This window comes from Mustela erminea, chromosome 2, assembly GCF_009829155.1.
Source record: "Mustela erminea isolate mMusErm1 chromosome 2, mMusErm1.Pri, whole genome shotgun sequence".
In the NCBI taxonomy this organism is placed as follows: Eukaryota; Metazoa; Chordata; class Mammalia; order Carnivora; family Mustelidae; genus Mustela; species Mustela erminea.
The window spans coordinates 24,329,042-24,347,696 of NC_045615.1; the positions used below are offsets into that span (position 1 = coordinate 24,329,042).

An 18,655-nucleotide genomic window follows, 5' to 3' on the forward strand; every position below is an offset into this window, starting at 1 on the left:
AAAAAAGATAAAATCTTGCCAATTAAATCAACGTGGATGGAGTTAATGCTAAGAAAAATAACTCAGAAAGACAAATACCATATGATTTCAGTCATACGTGGAATTTAAGGGGGGAAAATGAGCGAAGAGAAAAAAGAGAGGTAAACCAAGAAACAGACTCTTAACTACAGAGAAACTGATGGTTAGCAGAGGGGAAGTGAGTGGAGAAATGGGTTAAACAGGTGATGGGGATTAAGGAGTGCACTTGTGATGAGCACTGGATGAAGTCTGGAAGTGGTGAATCACTATATTAAACACCTGAAACTAATATTGCACTATATATTAACTAACTAGAATTTAAATAAAAAATTTAAAAAACAACAAATGGAGGCTTAAAAATAAGCACAGACTTAAAAATAAATTAAGATCTCTAACTCCCAAATAAGAGATATTAAGGGCAAAAGATGAATAAAAATAAATTCAAAATACAGAATTTTATATATACAAAATGCAAAAGAAGTTTTTAATGTAAGCATAAACTTCATAGAAAATAAAAGGGTTTTATCCTGGGAAGAAAGGAAGTATACAATACAAGCACGAACCAGCAAAGATAAATGGATAGTAACAAGCTGGGAAATTTTCTAAAGCCCATTCTCAGGCTAAGAAGCTGGAAATGACAAAGTTTTTGGCAGTGTATTTGGAAACAGACCCAAAGGCTGGTCTCACTACAGTCAAACAGCAGGCTTAAATGTTCACTGGTATACTATTCTAAATGTATACTATTTCCACTGTATTTCTGGTCACCAAGGCATAAAAAGATCTACCAGCAATCATGATGCTGAGACAGATGTGCACCTAGCAAATAGCTCTATATTACAAAGTCATGTTCTTTCAGTCAAAAATAGCTCTAACAAAGTCACACTCTTTCAGTCAAAATTTATTACAATATTACATGTTAGTGGCAGTCACAAGATGCACTACCTAAAAACAGAAGAGTTTTCTATTCTCATGAAATATAAATCATAACTCAAGACAAATAAACACCAAAAAAAATTAGTCAGAGTATGTCAAGATGATCGAGACATGTAAGTTTGAGTCAACTGAATATAAAAAACAAAAGAAGACAGGCATTAAGTAAAAATAATCGTAAGCGTTTTACTAGCGTTGAATGTATTATGAGTTAGTATTCCAAAGTACCAAGTTATATAGACTGACAGAACCACTGCAAAAATGGTTTTGGAAAAACATGTAAAAATCAACAAAGTGTTAGGTATCAGAATATAAATAAACAATAAAACTTTTAGTGATTAAAACTAAAAATAAATCCAGTGGCGCCTGGGTGGCTCAGTCAGAAGAGTGTGGAACTCTTGATCTTAGGGTTGTTTGAGCCCCATGTTGGGTACAGAGATTATTTAAATAAACTTTGTTTTTTTGAGATTTTATTTATCTTTGAGAGAGGGAGAGAGACGGAGCACAAACTGGGGGGAAGGGCAGAAGGAGACGGAGAAGCAGACTCCCTGCCGAGCAGGGAGCCTGACATGGAGCTTGATCCCAGGACCCCGGGATCATGACCCGAGCTGAAGGCAGACACTTAACTAACTGAGCCAGACTGGCACCCCTAAATAAACTTTTTAAAAAAATAAGTATATAAATGATAAGAAGTTTAAAAAATGTCATTAAATGTTAAAATTCTAAGAGCAAAAGATGCTTTATATAATACATATTTCAGGGGTACATGGGTGGCTCAGTAAGCTAAGCATTGGATTCTTGATCACAGCTCACAGCTTGATCTCAGGGTCATAAGTACAAGCCCTATGTTGGACTCCACACCCAGTGTGGAGCCTACTTTAGTATTAATAATAATAATAATAATTCAATTTCAATTCAAAGCAATATACACTTTCATAAAGCACATCCTGAAGCTGCCACAGGGAGTAGCTTTCTTCTTTCTTTTTTTTTTAAAGATTTATTTATTTATTTATTTATTTGACAGACAGAGGTCACAAGCAGGCAGAGGGGCAGGCAGAGAGAGGAGGAAGCAGGCTCCCTGCTGAGCAGAGAGCCCTATGTGGGGCTTGATCCCAGGACCCTGGGATCATGACCTGAGCCGAAGGCAGAGGCTTAACCCACTGAGCCACCCAGGCGCCCCAGCTTTCTTCTTTCTTTCCAGATTATACAGACTTGCAGTCAAATCTGTTCTAAATAGTGTTTTGTATTTCCTAAGCAAACCAACTTGTTTATTCTTCCTTCTGTAAATTTAAATCCTAGAAATTCTTTCAAAATTCTGAACCTGATTTTGAAATTTCTCTTTAATTTACTTCACTACTCTAAAAGCTAAGTGGCAACTGTGCAATTATCATTGTTGTTATCTTTTTTGATACTGTTTTTCCTAAAGGTATTTGTGACTGATAATTCCTAATTAATTACCAGATACGGTTCTAAATTACCCAGCTAAAAGACTAGTCATTAATCTTCACAATCATTTGATAGCTAATCTATAGCTGTTTGTAATGTTTGGAAATCACTTCTATAAACTACTGGAGTTAAAGATACTCATGAACTAATGATTACATTTATTTTGCCATTACTTTCAGCTTAATTGGTACTCAAATTTACTAATTAGGAGAAAAGATGAATATAATACATCAAAAGATTAACATTATTCATCCATATATTTAAAAGATTTTAACCTATAAAAATTAAGACTTTTAAATGTTAGGCAAAGTTTAGGAACTGGCCTTCTTTTTCAAGAAAATGCATCTTTTCATGGCATGTTATTTTCCTATGGAAATATCAGCTGAATATGACACACTAACTTCTAATTCTTAGGTGGCCAACATTTCATAGCTGATAAGGTCTCATTAAAAACAGTTGAATCGGGGGTGCCTGGGTGGCTCAGTGGGTTAAGCCACTGCCTTCGGCTCAGGTCATGATCTCAGGGTCCTGGGATCGAGTCCCGCATCGGGCTCTCTGCTCGGCAGGGAGCCTGCTTCCCTCTCTCTCTCTCTCTGCCTGCCTCTCCATCTACTTGTGATTTCTCTCTGTCAAATAAATAAATAAAATCTTTAAAAAAAAAAAACAGTTGAATCGTCCTATATGGAATATCAATCAGCATAGCTCAAAATGATCACTACCACAAAGAGTCTTTTAAAGAGGTTCTAACCCCACAACAACAATGGTATAAGGTAACAGATACAATAAAGCCAAGTTATTAATATATATAAGGTTAAAATATTTACTGATCTATTTTATACAAAGCATCTTGGTTACAAATCTGAATATTCTAGTTAAACTTAAGTTCTTAAATGCTACCTTAATACAACATTCACAGAGAGGTATCAAGTATAAGGCCTCGGCTATCTAAAAAAATACTTAAGAAAATTATTTTTTAAAAAAATGGTTACAAAAAAAGGCTTTTTGTTTTTGTTTTGTTCTGATTTTTTTAAAAGTAAGTTCCACGTCCAGCATGGAGCCCAAGGCAGGGCTTGAATTCATGACCCTAAGATTGAGACCTGAGCTGAAATCAACAGTTGGAAACCCAACTGAATGAGCCACCCAGGCATACCATAAAAAAAATTTTTTAAGTTTCATAACAAAGAGAAACAATCCTGTGAGGAGAACGAATCCTATACATAATATGCAGTATACCTTCACCACACAATAAACTTAAAAGCACTGTCTGAACAGGATAATATATTTTGATAGGGTTCAGAACGGACTACCACAAAATATGGTACATCAGCATATTGAATATTTTAAAATGAAGGAAATTTGAGAAAAGGCAGCTGTAGGAAGAACTATCTGACCTCTCGGATCTCTCCCCCTCTCTAAAGACTCTCATGAGAGAGATGCCTTCCCTAAACCCCAGAGGAAAGGAGCATTCCTTATACAGAAAAGAATCCAAATTAACAGGTCTTGCTAATTTTCCCCCAGTTACTACCCTTAACTCATACCCTCTGTCCTATTATTTTTCCATGACTTTCCACTCTTCATCAAACCTAGTATAAAAACACTCAGGCTTAACCCTTTCTTTATGTCTTTCATTTTCATGTAAAGGCTCCTATGTAATAACATAAAACATATTAAGTACATACATATGCTTTTTTTTTCCTGTTAACCTCTATTTGTCAGTTTAATTTTCAGGCCCAGCCAGGGACTCTAAGAGAGTCAAGGAAAAGGTTTTCCTCTCCGAAAATTCACATGATTCAAATATAAAACAGTATGTAGAGGCACCTGGGTGGTCAATTGAGCCTTTGACTGTTGGTTTCAACTCAGGTTGTGATCTCGAGTTCATGAGATCGAGCCCCATTGTCAAACTCTATGCTTAGCGCAGAGTCGGCTTCAGATTCTCTCTCCCTTTCCCTCTGCCCTCCCACTCATGCTCTCTCTAAAATAAATCGATCTAAAAAACAAAAAACAAAAGCAAGAAATAGTATGGAGTATGTTTCCCTACTTCCACTGGTCCTCACCTGCATAATTCCCAACAGTCAAGGGATCAGTTATTAACTTATTATGTATCTTCCCAGGGTATTTTCATGCATATACATACAAACAAATTCTCATTTTCCTGTTTTACTAAAATGTGCTATATATTCTGTTCCATATTTTTGTCAGTTATATCTTAGTGAACTATTTCAGGATAGTTTTAATCGGCAATCTTACAAATGACTAAATTAAGCCTCTTTTTATACATCTAAAGTAATTTTTTGATGGGGGGAGGGAGGCAGATTGAGAGAGAGAATCCTAAGCAGGCTTCACACCCAGCACAGAGACTGACACTCAAGTTCACGACCCTGAGATCATGACCTAAGCTGAAATGAACAGTTGGACACTTAACCAGCTGAGCTAGCCAGAGGTCCTATAGTAATTTTTAACTTAGTTTTCTATGGCTGTTTGATCATATCTTTAGTCCATTTTTTCTATTGGTTTTTTTCTATCTTTTTCTAGGAGGGCTTTATATGTTAGCAATGTTACCTTTGCTCTGATTCTAAACAATTTGCTGATGGTATTTGGTTTGACTTTTTGATCACAAAGATTTTTATTTGTTTTAATGAAGTAAAAACTATTAGTCTTTCTTCTCTCATTAATGGTTCTAGATTTTAAATTATAGAAATTCTTATACAATCTAAGATTATAGAAGAATATTCTGTACTTCTCTTAGTACTTATTTATGGTTTTTCTGCCCTCCATTAATTAATCCATACTTTAAAATTCCTGATGCTCCAACTTTTTTTCCCACCTAGGTCAACCTTCTATTGTCCCAACACCATTTACTGAACAGACTATCTTCTCCCAGGTGATCTGAGATGCATCAGTTATAATATACTAAAGCCTCTATGAAATTTCACGTATTTCTGGACTTTCTTTTCTGTTCTCCCAGTCAACCTATCTCATCATGTATCAATACTATATTTTTAAAATTAGTGACACTTGGTAATATGTTTTAGCATTTGGTAGAGTCAATCTCTTCTCATTGCTTGTTACAGTTTCCCTGGATATTTTTATATATTTTGCTGTACTTTTCCTTAGTAATTAGCTTTGACAACTAACTAACTAGTGTTTTTCCCCACCAAAGGAAAAATGACTGCTTAGTATCTTCTTGATATTTCACTAAATTTATAAAATATCCAAAAGAAATGTCAAGTTATTATAACTTTATGATGTTGAGTCTTCCTGTTCTAGGAAATATCCTTTTGCATTTCCTCACACTTTTTGCGTACCCTTTGGGAATATTTTAAGTATTTTTATACTTTTATAAATTTTGTAAATCTATAAATTTTAATTTATTAAAAATTTATAAATTTTATAAATATTTTAAATTTTTGAAATCTTTGAAGTGTAGTTTAGAGATATATACAATATATTACCACAAATATACAGAAATTATCTAAGTTGCCTAGGAATACCTGGGAGCATCTGGAAGTAGCAGGATGAGACTGACATTCAAGTTTGGATTTCAGTAATAAATACTTACTTGCAAAATAGAAAAGGATTAAGGACAAAGAGAGATGACATACAGAAAAATTTTTTTAAATGTGTATAAGAATGGATGGTCAAAGGACATGGTTCACTTAAGACACTGAGCTATTCAGTAAAGCAATAAAATTAAAGCATTTCTAGGTGTGGTAAGCAATAAAAACAGCAAATAGGCATATAAACAGTAAGCAAGTATTAGACTATTAAAAGCTTTGCAAACCACGAGGAGACAAAAGTTCATAGTATAAGTAAAAGTACACTTTATTCATCCACAACTTGAAAAGACAACTATATAATTTACCAGAGAAATTAAGAAATTATTTTCAAACGAATTTGACTTGTATACCCTATTATTCTACTCATATGCAGCTTCAAATAAACCTCCTACCAAAATAAATAAATAAATAAATAAAAAGGAACATAGCTATATACAATCTCCCAAGGAAAGAAAAAAAAAAAGGAGATTCTAAAGTAGGAAAAAAAAAAGACTCCTTGAGCAAATCTCAGGTTCCTATGAATCCTCTTCTCAACCAGACCCTGTCCTTGCCAGACCTGCATCTCTGAGTTTCAGCAAGAATCCTAAGTCAGGTTAGAAAGAATCCCCACACTCAGTATCTGGTCACCCTGAAATCTGAATCAAACTTCTCAACCCCATCATGCCCCAAGTGACACCTGATAAACCTGGCCTGCTTTCAGAAAGAAGTGTTTAACCACCATCTTCCCTGACCCGGATGGTTCCTCTTGGGAATTTTCCACCCTCTCAGCCTCTTCCCCACTCCTACCCTGCTCCTTAGCTATAAATCCCCAATTTTCCTCACTGTATTCGGAATTTAGCCCAGTTATACACTCAGGTCTCTTTTCCCATTGCAACAGTTCCTGAATAAAATCTTATTTTAGTGCTTTAACTGATGACACTGGTTCGCTTTAACAGTATCATCTATATATACATATATATATATATATATATATATATATATAAATCCTACACATATGCTATATTAAATAATGCTATTCATTCTCAAAGGCTTTAAATTCATTTTTTTAAATTTATTTTCAGCGTAACAGTATTCATTGTTTTTGCACCACACACCCAGTGCTCCATGCAATCCGTGTCCTCTCCCATACCCACCACCTGGTTCCCCCAACCTCCCACCCCCCGCCCCTTCAAACCCTCAGATTGTTTTTCAGAGTCCATAGTCTCTTATGATTCACCTCCCCTTCCAATTTCCCTCAACTCCCTTCTCCTCTCCATCTCCCCTTGTCCTCCATGCTATTTGTTATGCTCCACAAATAAGTGAAACCATATGATAATTGACTCTCTCTGCCTGACTTATTTCACTCAACATAATCTCTTCCATAATCTCGTCCATGTTGATACAAAAGTTGGGTATTCATCCTTTCTGATGGAGGCATAATACTCCAAGGTGTATATGGACCCCATCTTCCTTATCCATTCGTCTGTTGAAGGGCATCTTGGTTCTTTCCACAGTTTGGCGACCATGACCATTGCTGCTATAAACATTGGGGTACAGATGGCTCTTCTTTTCACTACATCTGTATCTTTGGGGTAAATACCCTGTAGTGCAATTGCAGGGTCATAGGGAAGCTCTATTTTTAATTTCTTGAGAAATCTCCACATTGTTCTCCAAAGTGGCTGCACCAACTTGCATTCCCACCAACAGTGTAAGAGGGTTCCCCTTTCTCCACATCCCCTCCAACACATGTTGTTTTCTGTCTTGCTAATTTTGGCCATTCTAAGTGGTATAAGGTGGTATCTCTAAATCCATTTTCAATACATTTTAGAAAAATTATCTCCACCAATTTTTCTGAATATAGTTTTGGAGAAATCCAGAATATGAAAAGTAAACTAATTCAACTCAATTGTTTCCTTCTAGAATTTTAACTGATATACAGATATTATATCAAAGTTCTATCAATTTGGGGTCTGAAGTTCATCTTTTCTTTTTTTAGTAAGCAACTCTAATAAAAACAAACTTTATTCTTTCATAATATGATTTCTGAGCAACACTTCCTTATTAACCCCAATTTAAACAGAGGCTTTCTAATCACTTAGTACTTTCTTAATCTCTATAAATACCAAATTAACATATGGAAAACACTGTACAATTTAAAATAAACTTCTTTAAAAGAATATACTCTACCCTCATAATTCCTTAGAATATGAGAATTTCTATGTAAATCAATAGCTCCCCAGTTCCACAACATGCTTAAAAATACACATGTAATAAATACCAAGTTAGGTTCACTTTGATAGGCAATATCAGATATATTTTTAAATACTTGTAGCAACAGCTGAGATATACAGAATACTTACTGTATATTGTCTTAAGCATTCGGCATATATTGTTCCGAGTGCATATATAATCTTCAGAGCAACCCTAAAAGTGGGTAGTATTATCCTGATTTATACAGATGAAAATAGGAAGCACAGTGACATAAAGTATCAGTTAATAACTTACTAATTGTTTTTTTTTTAAAGCCATCTTACTTAACCAATGTTAAGAATTGCCTAGAGAGGTGCTCTCATGAAAACCTAGACTATAAATTCTTAAAAATTTTTAGATGGTAAATTAGCAATACCTATTAGAATATTTTATTTCATTTTATTTTATTTATTGGGAGAGAGAACACTCACATGTGAGCAGGATGAGGGGTGGAGGGAGAGAGAGAATCTCAAGTTAGGCTCAATCTCATGACCCTGAGATCATGACCTGAGCAAAAATCAAGACTAAGATGCTTAACCAACTGAGCTACCCAGGAGCTCCTATTAAAACCTTTTAACACATGAGCAGACTCTTGGAATTATGGGAATTTATCCTACAAAATAGGAGATATTTATATAAAAACAGACCCAACATTCCTGTAGGATAAATGAAAAGTTAAACTACAGTACTTATGCAATACATTGTAATAATATAAATCAACAGATTTTTAAAATATCACCTCCATGAATTTTTCCAAATAAATTTTGGAGAATGCCAGATATGAAAAGTAAAATTAAATTATTTACTCCATTAGTCTTTCCTATAATAACAAGTAGCTTGATAGCATTCAGATGTTATATCAAGCTCAGCTTTTGCTCTTAACTTTACTTCTCCATAATATGATGTGTTATATATACCTAATAATATGCAGACACTGAAATTCATATAAGTGTGAGTAACTTTTACTTACTTATTATTTTAAGTCATAGACCCATTCTATGTTGTGACAATATAGGCCTAGACAAAATACAGTATCTAAAGTTTTGAGTTTTATTTGTTTAGAAAAAAATGTTTTAGAATAGTTCTCATAATTCTGGGCGCCTGGGTGGCTCAGTGGGTTAAGCCGCTGCCTTCGGCTCAGGTCATGATCTCAGGGTCCTGGGATCGAGTCCCGCATCGGGCTCTCTGCTCAGCAGGGAGCCTGCTTCCTCCTCGCTCTCTCTCTGCCTGCCTCTCTGCCTACTTGTGATCTCTCTCTGTCAAATAAATAAATAAAATCTTTAAAAAAAAAAAAAAAGAATAGTTCTCATAATTCAAGATACTCTAAATGCCTTAATTTAAATTTTAATTAAAGAGTAGAAGCAATCTAGCATACCAAGTGTAAACAGTATTAATTAATTACTCAAGACAGAGTTTCATTTAAAGCATTTTAAAACAGGAGAAGAGGGGTGCCTGGCAGGCTTAGTCAACAGAGCATAGGACTCTTGATCTCAGATCAGGAGTTCAGGCTCCACCATGGGCATAGAGGCTACTTAATTTTAAAAAGAAAAAAAAAAAAAAGAAGAAAAGGAAAAGATAAGCAACAACAACCTAGAGAACACGTAAGAAAATAATGAAATTACGAAGGTTACTCTTAACAAGTACATATTTGAAACCTTAAGACCAAAGTAAACAACCAGCGCAGTTACACTGGAAGACCTATCACTGCTTATAAAATCTAGTTCAGCTGTTGGAAGAGAGAGAGATACAGTGACACACAGCTTCCCTGCTACAAAGGTGGCAGGAAATCTATCAAACTGGACAATAAAATTGCAATTGAGTTTCTTTGGCTTTTTATAGCAGCTGAATGTATCCTGATGTAACTCTGCAAAAGCTATACAATTCTGCAACATTAGTTTTTTACACACCAGTACTTTATCAAGAACCATGTTATAAATTTATGATATTGAAATTTTAAATGGCTGCAAAAAGAAAAGATAAGCATCACTTCAATATTGCATATATAAAAATATAAAGCTTTAGAATGAATATTTCCAGAGAAAAAAATGTGGTTCCAATACTTCTGGCAGATTTTTAACAGCATGCTACAAATTGTTCACCTACTTACTGAATCACTTAAGCTCCATCTTAAACTTTAGTAAATATTGATTTGAAGCACCTTAGGATGTCAGTAGTCCATTTTATTTTAAAAATGGATGTCAAGATATTAAAAATCCAAAAATAATTAATATAGAATATTCAAATAAATTCTGTATAAACCTTATGAGAAAAGCTTTCACCAATGAAAACAATTCACATAAAGAAATAAAACTAAAGACACTTACTAAACTTTAAAGATAAAAATCGCAAGAACCAATTTGTAATTCTAAGCTTTCTTCTTCCCCCTCCCAGAGTTAAGTAAAGATTTAGCATTTATTTTTATTTTTTTTTAAAGATTTTATTTATTTATTTGAGAGAGAATGAGTGAGAGAGAACATGAGAAAGGAGAAGGTCAGAGAGAGAAGCAGACTCCCCAAGGAGCTGGGAGCCCAATGCGGGACTCGATCCTGGAAGTCCAGGATCATGACCTGAGTCAAAGGCAGCTGCTCAACCAACTGAGCCACCCAGGTGCCCAGCATTTATTTTTAAAAGTATACTTTAGGGGCACCTGGATGGCTCAGTGAGTTAAAGCCCCTGCCTTCGGCTCAAGTCATGATCCCAGGGTCCTGGGATTGAGCCCTGCATCGGGCTCTCTGCTCAATAGGGGGCCCGCCTCCCTTCCCCTCTCTCTACCTACTTGTGATCTTTTTCTTTCAAATAAATATTTTTTTTTAAGTATACTTTAACAGCAAAATAATTTTAAGTCCAGTTTTATGCAGATAAAAATCTTCTGCAATTGACTTAATCAGCATTTATTCCATTTTATAATTTTATTCCTAAAACTTGATTCAAAGACTAGTTCTTGAACCAAGAGGCAAAAGAGATCTCTCCATAAAGTAACTATTTTCTGTGTAAAGGTTTTAATATCTGCTTAAAGCCATATGTCACTGGAGTAAAGAAAATATATAAACTAATTAAACCTGTATATATAACTATGTATAATATGTAAACTATAAATATATATAGATGGTAAGTTTTATGTAACAGTTTTAAATAAGCTATAAATACATATAAACCATATATAATAAAGGCATAAACTATAAATATATACATATAAAACATATAAAGCATACTTCGGGTTTTCTGTGTATAAATTGAGTCTAAAAAATACTGATATCAGAACTACGTAAGAATAGTTTATATTTTTCCTTCAACATTCTCTGCACTGTAACATGTTTCCAGAATGATAAGAAAGGTTTTCTTTAATAATAATTTTTTTAGGGACGCCTGGGTGGCTCAGTTGGTTGGACGACTGCCTTCGGCTCAGGTCATGATCCCGGAGTCCCGGGATCGAGTCCCGCATCGGGCTCCCAGCTCCATGGGGAGTCTGCTTCGCTCTCTGACCTTCTCCGCTCTCTGACCTTCTCCTTGCTCATGCTCTCTCTCACGGTCTCTCTCTCAAATAAATAAATAAAATCTTTAAAAAAAAAAAAAAAAAAAAAATAATAATAATTTTTTTAAAAGGATTAAGGGGTCTTAACTGGGGACCATATTCAATTGATGTAGAATTCCTCTGTATCTGCAATACTTTCTAAAGAGCTTATTATAGTAGCAGGTTAGTGTAAAGGTAGGAAGGGAAATTAGTAAAATTAATTCCCCATACACTCAAAGGGGCACTCAAAATTAGGGTGCATAAGAAAGGATGACTTCAAAACAAATTTCTGGGGACATCCCATGACACTGAGATTAGGATTGTGAGATGAGGTCCAAGACACTATAATAAAATACACATCCAACGTTACTCTGATGAGTGACTCCCAAACCCTACTGTGTGTGGTGATGACAAAGGTGCTTTAAAAGATAGCTGGTGAAGCTATTTCATCCCTCACTGATAAAAGAAGACTGAGACACTAAGGCACACACAGGCTGGCAGGGTACCACATGACAGCTGAAATAAATAGCCCCAAACAATAATGCTGTTTATTTTCCTTCTCCTTCCCACATCAAATTATTTAATGTGCAACTGCCAAGTACTTAGCTCTATTCACAGTTCTATGGAGACATGAAGATATGTAAGACCTTTTGTCCCTGCTGATAAGACTTTACAATGAACATCCAAAATAAAACATGAGAACTGACATTTAACCAGTAATATGAGAGATTATAGGATCATCCATAATTAAATAGTAGTCTATATTTGCCCTATTACTTATCACCGCTCTTCTTCGTTTACTAACCCCCAAGCAAACCAACAATTCACCATGCTTTTTCCTCAGTAACACCATCTTTTCACCTTTATGTATGTCAATTCCTCCACCAGTGATTCTCACCACCCCAAACTCTACATCCCCAAATCCTATTCACCCTTCAATGCTGTCATCAAATGACCTTTTTTCTACAAACCTCTCAGATGTCTTCATGTGAGGCTATCTTTTCACTGTATCTCTTCTATGCCACTTATTCCTTCTTGCCTTAGTTTTTTAGTCTTTTTGTACTTATATTTGTACTTATATTATCTTCCATATTAGACAGTAACTTCTAAGATGTGTTCCTGATTCATCTTTCTATCTTACATAGTAGCCAGAAAGTACTCAAACAGAAGAAGGTAGAAGAAGAAAAGGGAATAGCAGAAAGGAAAGAAAAAAGGGAAGAAAAGTGGTGGGCAACTAGAGTAAGACCTAGAGACAGAGTAACTGAAAATGATCAAGAGAGACCAAGAGTACCGAACTATCCAACAGACAGAGTGGGGAGGAAAGAAGCAGGGACAAAACAAACACAGATTCACTAAGGATAAAACCCCCCCAAAAAAGAAACATAGACTGGGGGAAGGGTGAAGGCAGGGGTACGGAAGGGATGGAGGAATGCTGAAGGGAAAAACAGAGAGAAGGACAGCAAAGTCTGAGTGTGGATAAAAGAAGAGACAAGCAAATGGGGGGAGTTAGCTGCCAGTGACAGAAGGCAGCACAGACTGCACTAGGTACCCACAGTCAAAGCAACAGAGTTAGCAGGTACAAAAGACTGATTAGTTGATGACTAGGGAGTGTGAGGAGGTACATGGGGAGAGAAAGACAGGAGGAAGTCAGGGGAAGGGGGAAAGGAGGGAGAGAAAGGACATTTAAGATACCAACAGAAAATTAAGCACTGTAATTCATACAGAATGTAATTCATTCATAAATTCTGTATGAAAACTGTCATATAAGTGATTTAATTAGCTAAATTCCTGAAAAATATAAAGGATTTGGTTAAGTACAAAGGAATACAAAGCCGATGCCATGTAAACAAAAATGAAGATTTAACAAAGACTGATATAAGACTAGAACCAACACAGAGCAAAGATTTTTGCCAAGTAAAACAGTGGAAGGTAAGGTAAGAAACTCTTTTTTCAAGGGAAAATGAAAGATAAGGTAGAAAAAACTATTTTGTTTAAAAAAATTACATTATTTCCCTTTTTATGAAAATCAGAACAAAGTGTTTATGGAGGGAATAACACTATATAAGTTATTTTTAGCTTAATAAATCTAGAGGAAAATAATACCTAAGGCTACTGACCATTAGAAATATGCAGAGTCAAAGTGATCTAGACATGTATAAAAAACTACATACAAAATCACTGAGTGGGGAAAAAAACTTTAATGTAGGCAGAATACAAAACCTTGCAAAAATAAGAAACCTGAAGTGTCATGGATTAGAGGGTAGACCATTACTTAGAATCTAGCAATTCTACTTATATTTCCTAGAGCAGTGCTCTTTTCAAATTGAAGATAATTCAGCTGGCTGATCACAGAATCAACTCGATGGGGCATCATCAGCATTTTTAAACATAAGAATGCATCTCTATCAACCAAAGTTTAGTAAGGGCAAATACTGTCTCCTGAAACCTAGGTTTCAGGTGTGTGAGAGGAGAAGGGTTTCTGTGAGTCCATCTACATACATATGTGGCTACGATAAAGTCCTTACTGTAAGTCACAGTTATAAGAAGTATTAAACTGACAACTACAGGAAAACCACTGCCTTTGAACACCTCAGTTATTCACAGCACTGTGAATGAACAAACCCAAGCTGTATGTGACAATAAAAAAAAAACTTAAAAATAAAAGGTTTGACAGAGAAAAAAGTAAGTAAGAGAAGCATCCACAAAGTATGATGTCATTTTCTTTTTTTTATGTCATTTTCATAACTATAAAAATAGGGAAAACTAGATAATATATCACTAAGGAATACATTTTTTAATGATTTTTAAGAAGGAAATGGTAAGCACAAAATTCAAAATGGTGATTAGGTTTGGGGTGGGGATTGGATAGGGAGACCCACACAGCATGTTAAGCTGGATAGTCACAATTCTTCCACTGTAACAGTTCACAGCATATAGTGCTACACAAATTATTGGGGATATAAGTAATTCCTCATTTTAAAAGTTGAATTTATATTAAACATGAAGTGAGTTGGGGCCTGAACTAGAATGTTGACAGTGAGAATGAAAACATGACTAGGAAGATTGATAGAGTTTTGTGGGTTTTTTTTAAAGATTTTATTTATTTATTTGACAGAGAAAGATCACAAGTAGGCAGAGAGGAAGGCAGAGAGAGAGAGAGAAGCAGGTTCCCCACTGAGCAAAGAGCCCTATGTGGGGCTCAATCCAGGACCTGAAATCATGACCTGAGCTGAAGGAAGAGGCTTAACCCACTGAGTCACCCAGGCGCCCCATAATGATAGAGTTTTAACAGAGGAAAATAGTCACCGAATAGTTCATTCGATTTTCTGTTATTTCTTTCATTAACTTCACATTTATATCCTCATTGACCATTTCTATATTAGACACTTACGGTTAAGAAAATTTTAGAAACTTGCCTGAGTTTATACAAGTAAAAACTACTACACACCAGAATTCAAAGCCAGAACTACTCTGTGTCCAAACCCCATATTCTCCTTATTGCTTATATAAATGGACTGGTAACTGGATATAAATAAATGCTCAAAAGTTCAAAGATACCTGAGGTACTTCCTAGTCCAGCCTTTTTATTTTGTACGTAGAGACTAGACTACTGCCCTAAATACCCTATGATTTCAGCAGTTCTCAAGATGTTTTGTATCAGGATGCTTTACACTCTTAAAAGTACTGAGGCTCCCCAAAACTTTTTATTTATATGAGGTATAACTATTACTACTTACCATATTAGAGTAAGAAATTTTACAAATACTAATTAACTTTAAAACAACAAAAAGGATTACATTAATATAAACATTTCTTTAAAAAAGACTTTTTCAGCTATATGTAGAAGAATGAAACTCGACCATTCTCTTACACCGTATACAAAGATAAACTCAAATTGGATAAAAGACCTCAACCTGAGACAGGAATCCATCAGAATCCTAGAGGAGAACATAGGCAGTAATCTCTTCGATATCAGCCACAGCAACTTCTTTCAAGATATGTCTCCAAAGGCAAAGGAAACTAAAGCGAAAATAAACTTTTGGGACTTCATCAAAATCAAAAGCTTCTGCACAGCAAAAGAAACAGTCAAAAACACAAAGAGGCAACCCACGGAATGGGAGAAGATATTTGCAAATGACAGTACAGAGAAAAGGTTGATATCCAGAATCTATAATGAACTCCTCAAACTCAACACACACAAAACAGGCAAACATATCAAAAAATGGGAAGAAGATATGAACAGACACTTCTCCAATCAAGACATACAAATGGCTATCAGACACATGAAAAAATGTTTATCATCATTAGCCCTCAGGGAGATTCAAATTAAAACCACATTGAGATATCACCTTACACAAGTTAGAATGGCCAAAATTAACAAAACAGGAAACAACAATGTGTTGGAGAGGATGTGGAGAAAGGGGAACCCTCTTACACTGTTGGTGGGAATGCAAGTTGGTGCAGCCTCTTTGGAGAACAGTGTGGAGATTCCTCAAGAAATTAAAAATAAAACTTCCCTATGACCCTGCAATTGCACTCCTGGGTATTTACCCCAAAGATATAGATGTCGTGAAAAGAAGGGCCATCTGTACCCCCAATGTTTATAGCAGCAATGGCCACGGTCACCAAACTATGGAACGAAACAAGATGCCCTTCAACGGACAAATGGATAAGGAAGATGTGGTCCATATACACTATGGAGTATTATGCCTCCATCAGAAAGGATGATACCCAACTTTTGTAGCAACATGGACGGGACTGGAAGAGATTATGCTGAGTGAAATAAGTCAAGCAGAGAGAGTCAATTATCATATGGTTTCACTTATTTGTGGAGCATAACGAATATCATGGAGGACAAGGGGTGTTAGAGAGGAGAAGGGAGTTGGGGTAAATTGGAAGGGGAGGTGAATCATAAGAGACTATGGACTCTGAAAAACAAACTGAGGGGTTTGAAGTGGCGGGGGTGTGGGAGGTTGGGGTACCAGGCGGTGGGTACTATAGAGGGCACAGATTGCATGGAGCACTGGGTGTGGTGAAAAAATAATGAATACTGTTTTTCTGAAAATAAATAAATTGAAAAAATTTTTAAAAAAAAGACTTTTTCAAAACAAAATAATGAGAAGAGTGCTAGGATTTCACATTTTTGCAAATCTCAAAATTCTAGCTTAATAGATGATGGTTGCATTCTAATATCTGCTTTTATATTCTATCTGTTATTATACACTATTTTGGTCTATGTATATGAAAAAACCCCACTTTCAAATAGATATGTAGCTGGGAAAGGAGGACCTCATACCTTCCTAAAAAGGTTTCCCAAGCTCCCAAGATTATACTTTTGTAATACTACTGCTCTCAAGATTATACTCCTCTAGCCATTCTTCTGAAGGACTTGAACAAACAGAAGTGCATAGAGAAAGTTTTTTTTTTTTTCTTCAAAAAAACCATTTTGAAAATCTGAAAAGTCTAATTTATACTGGCACTCTGCTAATCTAGAATTCCCCCACACAGATATGAAATCCAATCCAAATGTATATAAGACCCAAACTCAATCCTGTTCTTCTCATGATCACTTATAAAGAGGAAAACAATACTAGCAGAAAGTGGAGTTATGGACATTGGGGAGGGTATGTGTTACACTGAGTGCTGTGAAATGTGTAAGCCTCATGATTCATAGACCTGTATACCTGTATACCCCTGGGGCAAATAATACATTATATGTTAGTTAAAAAAAAAAAAAAGATCTGGGCACCAGCACAAACTAAATTAAGTTAGATAAGAGATTGCAAACAGTCTCTGTACAAAGTACCAAACAGTACATATCTTAAGAGTTGGAAGCCATACAGTCTCTGTTGCAAATACTGAATACCTGTGGCATGAAAGCAGCCAGAGGAAAATATATAAATAAATGGAGGTAGTTATGTTTCAATAAAACTTTATTTACAAAAACACATTGCGCTAGATTTGACTCTCATGCCATATTTGACTGAACCCAGCCTTAGACAAAACTGGTAAGCTCAAAAATGGAGTGATTAAAAGCCATTTTATAAAATCAAGTCTTTTTTTTAATTTAGCAATAGAAAGACTTGATTTTATAAATGGCTCTTACAAACATAAATTAGTAGTGGTATCTTCCAATCTAAGCTATCTTTGTAAATCCTTATGATAGTAATATACCTTCCTCTCATTAAGTAATGAGAAAGCAGAATAAATAACTCTTAAGTACATTCAAATAACTAAAAATTATTCAAACACCTAAAAATATATATTTAGGAAATAATATACTCCAAAAGAATGGCAAAATATTTCAGAGAAATAACTATGATAGTCAATAAAACATTAAAAGATATATCAAATGTATCATTTCTATTTTTTATTCCTTCTAGTCAATTTATAATTTATATAATTATATTCCTTCTGAATACAGGAAGAGCTGTTGAACAAGACACAAAATACATAAACCATAAAAGAAATTAACAAATTTTATGCATTATTTGAAATGTAAAATTTCCTCAGAAGATACAAATATGAAACTCTAAAAATTAAGTCACTAAACCACAAATTGGCAGAAGATATTCATAAATAATAGAGCAAGCAAGAGATTAAGACAAGAATGTATCTGTAAAGCTCCTATGACACAATAATATAAATTAAAATTATGGCAATTCAACATTTAAAATTTGTCAAATTTGCAAATTTTAAAACTTCAGCCAAACCAAGTAATGAAGTAATGCAAAGTAATGAGAACTTACACATTACCAGCAAGCACAGAAATGGATATACTACTTGGGAAAAAATCTGCATTATTATCTAATGTTCAACACTTGCATCTCACAAGTCAGCAAGTCCACTTCTAGGAATATAGAAAGGGAAACTTCCAAATTCAAAATGTATCAAAAATACTCATTGACCGGTAAATGAATAAAGCCATGCCATGGAATACAACACAACTGAAAAAATGAACACA

General features: G+C 34.9%; 1 protein-coding gene across 3 annotated transcripts in view; it reads right to left on the reverse strand.

Annotated features, from left to right (window-relative positions):
* Positions 1-18,655, reverse strand: part of LRBA (LPS responsive beige-like anchor protein) — a 731,121-nt gene that overhangs the window by 556,401 nt on the left and 156,065 nt on the right. The window lies entirely within an intron of this gene.